The following is an 8,544-nucleotide window of genomic DNA, read 5'->3' as shown; positions in this document are numbered from 1 at the left end:
TTACTTATTCCAATGCACATTGATTTCAAAAAATCTGACATATCATGGTGGAGTAACGAAATTTCTAGTCCCAAATTCTAACGTCAATGACTCGCCAACCGGTTATGGAATTTAAAAAAGTGAAGGTAAAAGTATTTTGAAAAAAAAGTAGACAGCGACCTTTCGGCGGTGAGTGAAGTCACACTATGACCTTTTTTGCCAAAAAGTACTAACAATGATTATTCTTCACAAAAATTGTGTTTTACTCTCACCTCGTTCGAAAGTTAAGAAGGGGGGTAAGTTAGGTCCAAAGTGAATGGTCATCCGACCCCCCACCGCAACCCGCAAGGGTTTATTGTGGCTAACACCTATTCAAACTCGACTAAAGAAACCCAGCTTCTTAACGAAGTCGATTAGTTTGTTTGGCGAGTGGTCTTTCAGGTCAGATAGTAAATGTACGGCTCTGCCAAACTCTAAAAATCTGATTCAGTGGAGTAACCAATCATGGTGGAGAAACGAAATTCCTAGTCCCAAATTCTAACGTCAATGACTCTCCAACCGGGTATGGTTTTTCAAAAAAGTGAAGGTGGTAGCCTGTTTCATTCTAAATAAAAATGTCTCTTGGGTTTTTTGCCCAAAATGAACCAGTTCGCAGCAAAAAATTATTATACGAACAACTACAGAGATACATCGTCATAAATGCGAAAATACGAAACTAATCTATCTAGTAGGTCGCTATTAGCGATAGTGACAATTAAATTGGTATGACGCTGTCAGTTTGTGAATTTTCGAAATTGAATTAATACTAATTGTGTGTTGTTGTTCTGTTCTTAATTTGTTACTTTAATAATTCACTTGTTATTAAAATGGCATACACAAATGAGGAAATGGCTGATATGCATTACGTTTACGGTCTGTCGCAGGGGAATGAGTTAGAAGCTTCTAGAAGATATGCTGAAATGTATCCTCAACGGCAGCATCCTCCACATAGAATATTTGCTCGACTTCATCAACGATTACGAGAATATGGTTCATTCGACAAAAGAACGCCGGATTGTGGTCGCCATCGAGAAGTACGAACACCACAGCTTGAGGAAGCAGTACTTAATTTGATTGAAGAACAACCTACTACCAGTACCAGAAAAATTGCTTTCCAGCTAAATGTTGATCATATGACGGTATTTCTAATTTTTAATGAACAACTCTTATACCCTTACCATCTGCAACGAGTACAGGCACTGTTACCGCGAGACTTTCCGAACCGTCTTGAATTTTGCAATTGGATGCTGGAAATAATTAGGAGAAATTGTGACTTTCTGAAGACGATAGAATTCACAGACGAATGTAGTTTTTCTCGGGACAATATAATTAATTTTCATAATTACCACATATGGGCTGATGAAAACCCTCACGCTATTGTCGAAACTAACCATTAAGAACAGTTTTCTCTTAACGTGTGGCTCAGAGTTATTGGGGATGATTCAATTGGAGCTCATTTTCTACCTCCTCGATTGAATGGTGAGGCATACGTTCAATTTTTAAGAGAAGTGCATCCAGTACTGCTGGAAGAAGTTCTTTTGGGCGTCAGAAGGGATATGTTTTTATGCATGATGGGGCTCCCGCCCATTTTAGTCAAGTAGCACGTCAGCATTTAACTGAAACATATGCAAATCAGTGGATAGGTCGAGGAGGACCACAGAACTGGCCCGCTCGATCCCCGGATCTCAATCCTCTCGATTTCTCTATTTAGGGCCATTTACAGCATTTGGTTTATCGTACTCCTGTTCGCGATGTAGAGAACATGAGAAACCGCATCATCGATGAGTGCAGGGTAATCAGAGAGACTCCAGGAATATTTGACCGAATACGTGGCTCAATGCGCCGACGTCTAGACGCATGCGTAATGTCTGAAGGTAGACATATTGAACATTTACTATGATTTCTACATGTTGAGTGTTTTGTTATTAATAAATTGGTTTTGTTCATTACCCTTTAATCGTTTAATGCAGATACTAACTACAAAATAACAATAAATCCAGTTCGCATTTATGACGATGTATCTCTGTAGTTGTTCGTAAAATAATTTTTAATTTTTTGCTGCTAACTGGTTTATTTTGGGCAAAAAACCCAAGAGACATTTTTTGTTTAGAATGAAACAGGCTATCGGAAATAAATAGTAAACAAATAATAAGACAAAAAGTTACATTGGAAATAAATTTTAGGGGTTGTGTTTTCCACCCCTTACAACCATGGGGTAAACCAAATAAATTACGTGGTAGTACAAATCGTCAGGTTAATTTCGATATTGTAACTTTTTCAGTGCTTGTGAAAAAAATTGTTATAGGTACACATTTTATGTACCCCCTTTAAGGGGCTGTATCTTAACAAGGGATGCTGCAATGAAGTTTCTTTATATGAAAAATCCTATCTTTTTTTCGATGAGACATCACCTCCTTAAATGTTTTACACTTATTCAGTTACACCCTGTATACACACAAGTTACTCAACTTCTGAGAGTTGATTAGTATTTGTTCCTCGATAAGTGAAAAATGAATGTGATTTGTTTAAAGTACTATTATAAGAATTTCCTTGTCATTGTTTTTTTGGATCTTCTTTATTCTACGCATATTCCATAATATAAAGCTTATGTGAGGTAAAGAGGTAGAAAAAATCAGTGATTTTGAATAAATGATTTGAACTTCGCCTTTGATATCAGCCCTAGGATTAGAAATTATTTTCCAAATGTATAATGTCTATATCTATCCTAGATTTACCAGAATAAAAACGTTATCATTGTATATTTGATGAAACGACCTGGGCACCTGGACGTCAAGTTATTTAATAAGCTTTTTTCTGATTGATTCGGCCGTTACTTGATGAAGATCCATAGTAATTTCGAAAACTATACCTCATGATTTGACCTTCACAAACTTCATTTTGAAAAATACAGGCTGATTCACGCTGGATGGCACATTAGACGTTTCTGGTGAACCAGACAACGGATCACTTTGAAAATTTAATGGAGGGCATATTCGGACATTCTCTAGCCAACTAAAATATTTTCGACAATGCGGTGTTGCCGCTTCTATTATTATTATTTATTATTATTTATTTATTATTTGTTCAATTACAATGAAGTAAAATGCCCAGATGAGCGTAGAACATGTCAGTGTAATAAATATACAGTTAAAAACATTTAAAAATTAAAATCAATTAAATGTGAGACATTTTAGCAGGTAAAATCTGAAGGGATGGTATCTTTAAAATATTCATCAGTTGAGTAGTATGCTCTATTTAGAAGAAAGTTTTTAAGTTTATTTTTGAGTGTTGTTTTAGAGAGGCTTTTTAGTGCATTTGGAAGTTTGTTATAGATTTTTATTAGAGTATACGGTATATTTTTCTGAATAAAAGTAAAATTAGGAATATTAGTAACCAAATCTGCTTTATTTCTTGTTGGGTAGATGTGTGCTTCATCAAAGTCGTTAAAAAGCTTTGGATTGCTTTTAATAAACATTATGCTGTCGAGAATATACTGACTGTATAGGGTTAGTACTTTCTTTTCTATGAATAAAGGTTTACAGCTATCAGTTTGTTTGGATTTATGAATAATTCTAAGGCAACGTTTTTGAAGTGAAAAAATTTTTTTAACGTTCACAGATGCACCCCAAAAAATTAAGCCGTATTTAAGTCTTGAGTGGACTTGTGCATAATAGACAGACATTGACGCTTGAACATTTATTGTTTTAGTGATGACTCTTAGGGCATAGCAATGCCTTGCAACATTTTCTGACAAAGTATCCAGATGAGACTTCCAATCTAGTCTAAAATCTAGCTCAATTCCCAGGAATTTTGAACTTTTACTAGTTGTTATTGTTGATTTACCATCCGAAAAAGTATAATCATTTTCAGCTGACTGTGAGAATTTGATTACCTGTGTTTTATTAGGGTTCAGCTTTAGGTGATTTTGTGCAAACCAAGCTTCCAGGGTACTTAAAGCATTGAACACATTTCTTTCCAAGTCATCTCCATTTTGTTCTTCAAGGATAACGGTTGTGTCATCAGCAAATTGTATAGTGTTTAGGTTGTTGTCCATTTGTAGTTCATTGGTATAGAGAATGTACAGCAATGGACCTAGAATTGATCCTTGTGGTACCCCTCTAATTATTGTTAGTTCATCAGACCTTATAACCTCATTTGTGATGTGACATTTTTCGACCACGTACTGTTTTCTATTATATAAGTATGATTCTATCAAGTTAGCTGAGGTTCCCCTGATTCCATAAGCCTCAAGTTTATTTAGCAATGTTTTATGATTGACATTGTCAAAAGCTTTTGAAAGATCTAAGTTAATCATTAAGCTATGTTTCTTGTTGTTTTGACTATTTATGACTGAACATAAAGCTTGATAAATTGCTCTTGTTGTCGATTTACCCTTTCGAAAACCGTTTTGTGTATCACTTAATAGTTCGAATGTTTCAAGGTAGGATATAAGACGATTATATATGATTCTTTCAAAAATCTTACTAATATTTGATAATAATGCTATAGGTCTGTGATTTTTTATTTGATCCTTGTCACCCTTTTTGAAGATTGCTTTTATATGAGCTATTTTTAATTTGTCAGGAAATATTCCTTTATTAAGCATCATGTTTATAATAATTGCTAGGGGTGTTGATAGTTCACGTGCAACATATTTCAAGAGTTTTACCGGGATTTCGTCATAGCCAACCGATTTTAGATTTTTCAGTGACATTATTGTAGAGATTACTTCATGTAATTAGAAAGCAGTAGCAACTTTGATTTTTCAAATGGTATATAATATTATTTTTGGAATCTCCAACAATTGCCCGACAACTTTTTTTGATATTTCCCTATACCTATCTGTTACCGTTTTCGAAATAAAAATTAATTTCAATTTTTTTCTTCGAAAATCATGACTTCTAAAAATGCCGATATCTTTTAGTTAAGAAGTACTATGATATCGAAATTTGGTTTGGAGTTAGGTGATACTTGGACACTTCCCACACGTCAGCCTAATCTCCGTTACTTCAATACAGGGTGGTAAAAAAATACAGTTTTTTCGTTTGCTTGAAAAAGTTGCTGAAATTTGATTATTTTAAATGGAACACCCTGTATATTATTGAAAATTCGGAAAGCTGCTGAAATTTGCTTTCTTTCTATGTATATCATACCTATACCTAACTAGTCAAGTTTCGGACTTATGAACATTTATTTGTGAAAATGTCCCTTCAGAATGGTATTTCCATTCGGTATTTGGTAAGCAGGCCATGATTACTATTTGACAGTAGCGTTGTGACATTCTCCTAATAATATCGACATTTTCGTCACTTCAGAAGTTGCAAATACCTTCAAAACGATGGAACAAAACTATTCAAACGAAGTTCTTATGAATTTGTTTATTATTTTTGGACAGTGTGACAAAATTATCAGCAGAACATGTAGAAAGTTCAATGAAATGTATCCGAATCTACCGTCAATGAACCTCAAGAAATTTATACCACCCTGTATTGAAGTAACGGAGATTAGGCTGACGTGTGGGAAGTGTCCAAGTATCACCTAACTCCGAACCAAATTTCGATATCATAGTACTTCTTAACTAAAAGATATCGGCATTTTTAGAAGTCATGATTTTCGAAGAAAAAAATTGAAATTAATTTTTATTTCGAAAACGGTAACAGATAGGTATAGGAAAATATCAAGAAAAGTTGTCGGGAAATTGTTGGAGATTCCAAAAATAATATTATATACAGAGTGTTCCATTTGAAAAATCAAAGTTGCTACTGCTTTCTAATAGAAGCGGCAACACCGCATTGTCGAAAATATTTCAGTTGGCTAGAGAATGTCCGAATATGCCCTCCATTAAATTTTCAAAGTGATCCGTTGTCTGGTTCACCAGAAACGTCTAATGTGCCATCCACCGTGAATCAGCCTGTATATCACATGTTTCGCCAGCACAGTAGCTTTTTCAAGTGATAAATCACTTGAAAAAGCTATTGTGCTAGCGAAACATGTTGTGATATATTTTTCAAACTAAAGTTTGTGAAAATCAAATCGTGAGGTGTAGTTTTTGATATTCAATAAGCCATTTCTAGAATCCTATTCAAAATGTAATTTTTTCTATTAAGGTGAAGCCGATAATAATCTATTCAACCCCCTCGTACAATAGAAATTCTAAATGATCTTGAAAAGGAATCGAATTTGCTTATATAATATGTTAAACTAGTTGCTTAAACTTGATTTATTGATGACCCACATCTTCTAATCCAGGCATATAATTTTGATATCATAATTTAACATGTTCATTGTGAGATCTAACAGATGTACAATTTGACTTTTTAATAAAATGAAAAATTCCTAGTCAGCCACGTGATAGTCAAACTCATGCAATTCTCCGGAAGATCAATACTGTATCGATTCAAAAAGCAATAATAATGTCAAAGTTTGTTATTTTTGTAGATGTGATCAAAGAGAAAGCCCAAACAGCCCAAACACAATGCATTCATGAACCAACACCAGACAGCGCTGTTTCGACCCGCCATAGGACTCATTAGTGGTCCTAGGCTGAACAAAAAATGCAGTGCTAGACTCAACTGTCCTTAAAGAACAAGAGACAGCCGACAACCGCGGTTGTCAAAGCACCAACACTGACATAAAAACTTGGTAAGTTTACTTGGGTATCACACCAATAGGTGGTTCCACTTATGTCTCGCTTGCTTTCACGCAGTTATTTTTATTAAGTACTTTTTTTGATTATTGTCTTCAATCGAATACCATCAGTCATGAATCCATTGGTCCTTATTGAGGCCAATAATCAGCCGAAAGAGTAGAGGAGCTGGACTCCAAACCTGAACGAAACGAGGATGACCTTCTGACTGAGTGTCTTCAATCGACCGACCGTGTGAAGATATCTCTGTACGCCGATGACACGGCTCTCCTCTCATCTTCCATGGGTCGTCTATATGCAACGTGCATTGGACGACCTCGAGCGCTGGTACCTTGATTGGAAGATCTGAGTGAACCCGGATAAGACTCAGGCAATAACCATGGGAAGACTGAAATCTTCTCCGGCCAGAAAAGTGAGAATCTCTGGAAGGGAGATTAACTGGCAAGCGCGGGTGAAGTACCTCGGCCTTCTAATAGACCGTAGGCTCACTTGGAACCCGCACATAACGTGCGTCAAATCAAAGATCGAGGGTCGGATAGCACGTCTATACTTTCTGATCAACAGAAAATCTAAAATGAGTTTCAAAAACAAAATACCACCTATAATACGATGTTCAAGCCTGTCATCATATATGCTTCAGGCGTCTGGGGACAAGCGGCGAAATCTAATATCACCATTCTGGAGGTATTGCAAAACAAGCTAATAAGGATGATTGTGAATGCTCCTTGGTTCGTGTGGAATGAAGCCATCCGCAGAGATTTTCAGCTGCCTTCCATTCGGCAGTCCATTCAGTCGAGAAATCAGAGAGTATTCGATGGTGCAGAAACTCATGAAAACCCATTAGTCAGGGAAGCTATGGATTATACTGTAGACGACCCCTCCCGATATAGAAGGCCCCGACACTCTGTCGAATGAGGCCCCTATATCTTCCGTTGAAAGATAAACAATGTTTTCATCCAATTCATCCCAGCCAGGCAGGGGTACACCGTGAAGTGCGGTACTGATGTCTGAGGACACTCATGCCGCCATACCATTAACACCCACATCAGTCATGACCCGTTTGTCCTTTTGGCAAACATCAGTCCAAAAGGTAAGGGAGCCAGGCTCCAACCTGTCTAAATTCAAGATGACTTCCACCTGTCTTCAATCGAAGACCGCCTGCCCGGTACTGACGATGCCCGATAGGCTGAAACAGCTGTCTACCGGTGGCTCTTAAGTTGAAATCAATATGAAAATGATCAAAATAGTATTTTTCTATTGATCTTTTAATTTTCATGGAATTATTTTTCAGCAAATTGACTGCATTAATCTTTCTCAATTTCATATAATTTCTAGAAACATGCGGATTCGTTTTCCGATGGCATTTCAGGTTAGCTTCCCAAATTTCTGCAACCGCAGTTGTCGTCTGATTGGTCAAACCACCAACACTGACATAAAAACTTGGCAAGTTGACTTGGGTGTCACACCAATAGGTGGTTCCACTTTTTTCTCGCTTGCTTTCACGCAGTTATTTTTATTAAGTACTTCTCTTGATTATTCACATTTTGTCTCCTGATTACCGGATGAGATCTAAGACGAATTGGGATGTCTTCACAACCCAGCTCGGAGAAATGCGCGCCCCTCCTGAGGCACTTCGTTCTCCCGACGAACTCGACGCGGCAGTTGAGCATTTCAAGCTTTCTGTGAATGATGCGTTTCGAGCGGCCACCTCCAGGGAAGAGTGTCCGCTGAAGAGCTACAATGAGTTTCCTCCTCGTATCAAAGCCATTATACGAGAAAGAAACAGCCTGAGAAGGCTCTACCAGCGACCCTCTTCCCAAGAGATGAAATTGCGGCAAGTAGGATGGCCAACCAAGTCAAGCAGGCCATCATTGATCACC

General features: G+C 36.9%; 1 protein-coding gene across 1 annotated transcript in view; it reads right to left on the bottom strand.

Moving 5' to 3' along the window:
* Positions 1-7,953, bottom strand: part of LOC111507183 (protein croquemort) — a 184,680-nt gene extending 176,727 nt beyond the window's left edge. The window contains exon 1 of the mRNA XM_074181615.1: positions 7,942-7,953. The gene's annotated coding sequence lies outside the window, so the exon portion shown is untranslated. The remainder of the gene's footprint in view (positions 1-7,941) is intronic.
* Positions 7,954-8,544: the final 591 nt, after the last annotated feature.

The sequence above is a fragment of the Leptinotarsa decemlineata genome, unplaced genomic scaffold (assembly GCF_025532065.1).
Source record: "Leptinotarsa decemlineata unplaced genomic scaffold, Ldec_3_MD MMD2_tig00026314_RagTag_RagTag, whole genome shotgun sequence".
Lineage (NCBI taxonomy): Eukaryota > Metazoa > Arthropoda > Insecta > Coleoptera > Chrysomelidae > Leptinotarsa > Leptinotarsa decemlineata.
This window is presented reverse-complemented; position numbering and strand designations above follow the sequence as displayed.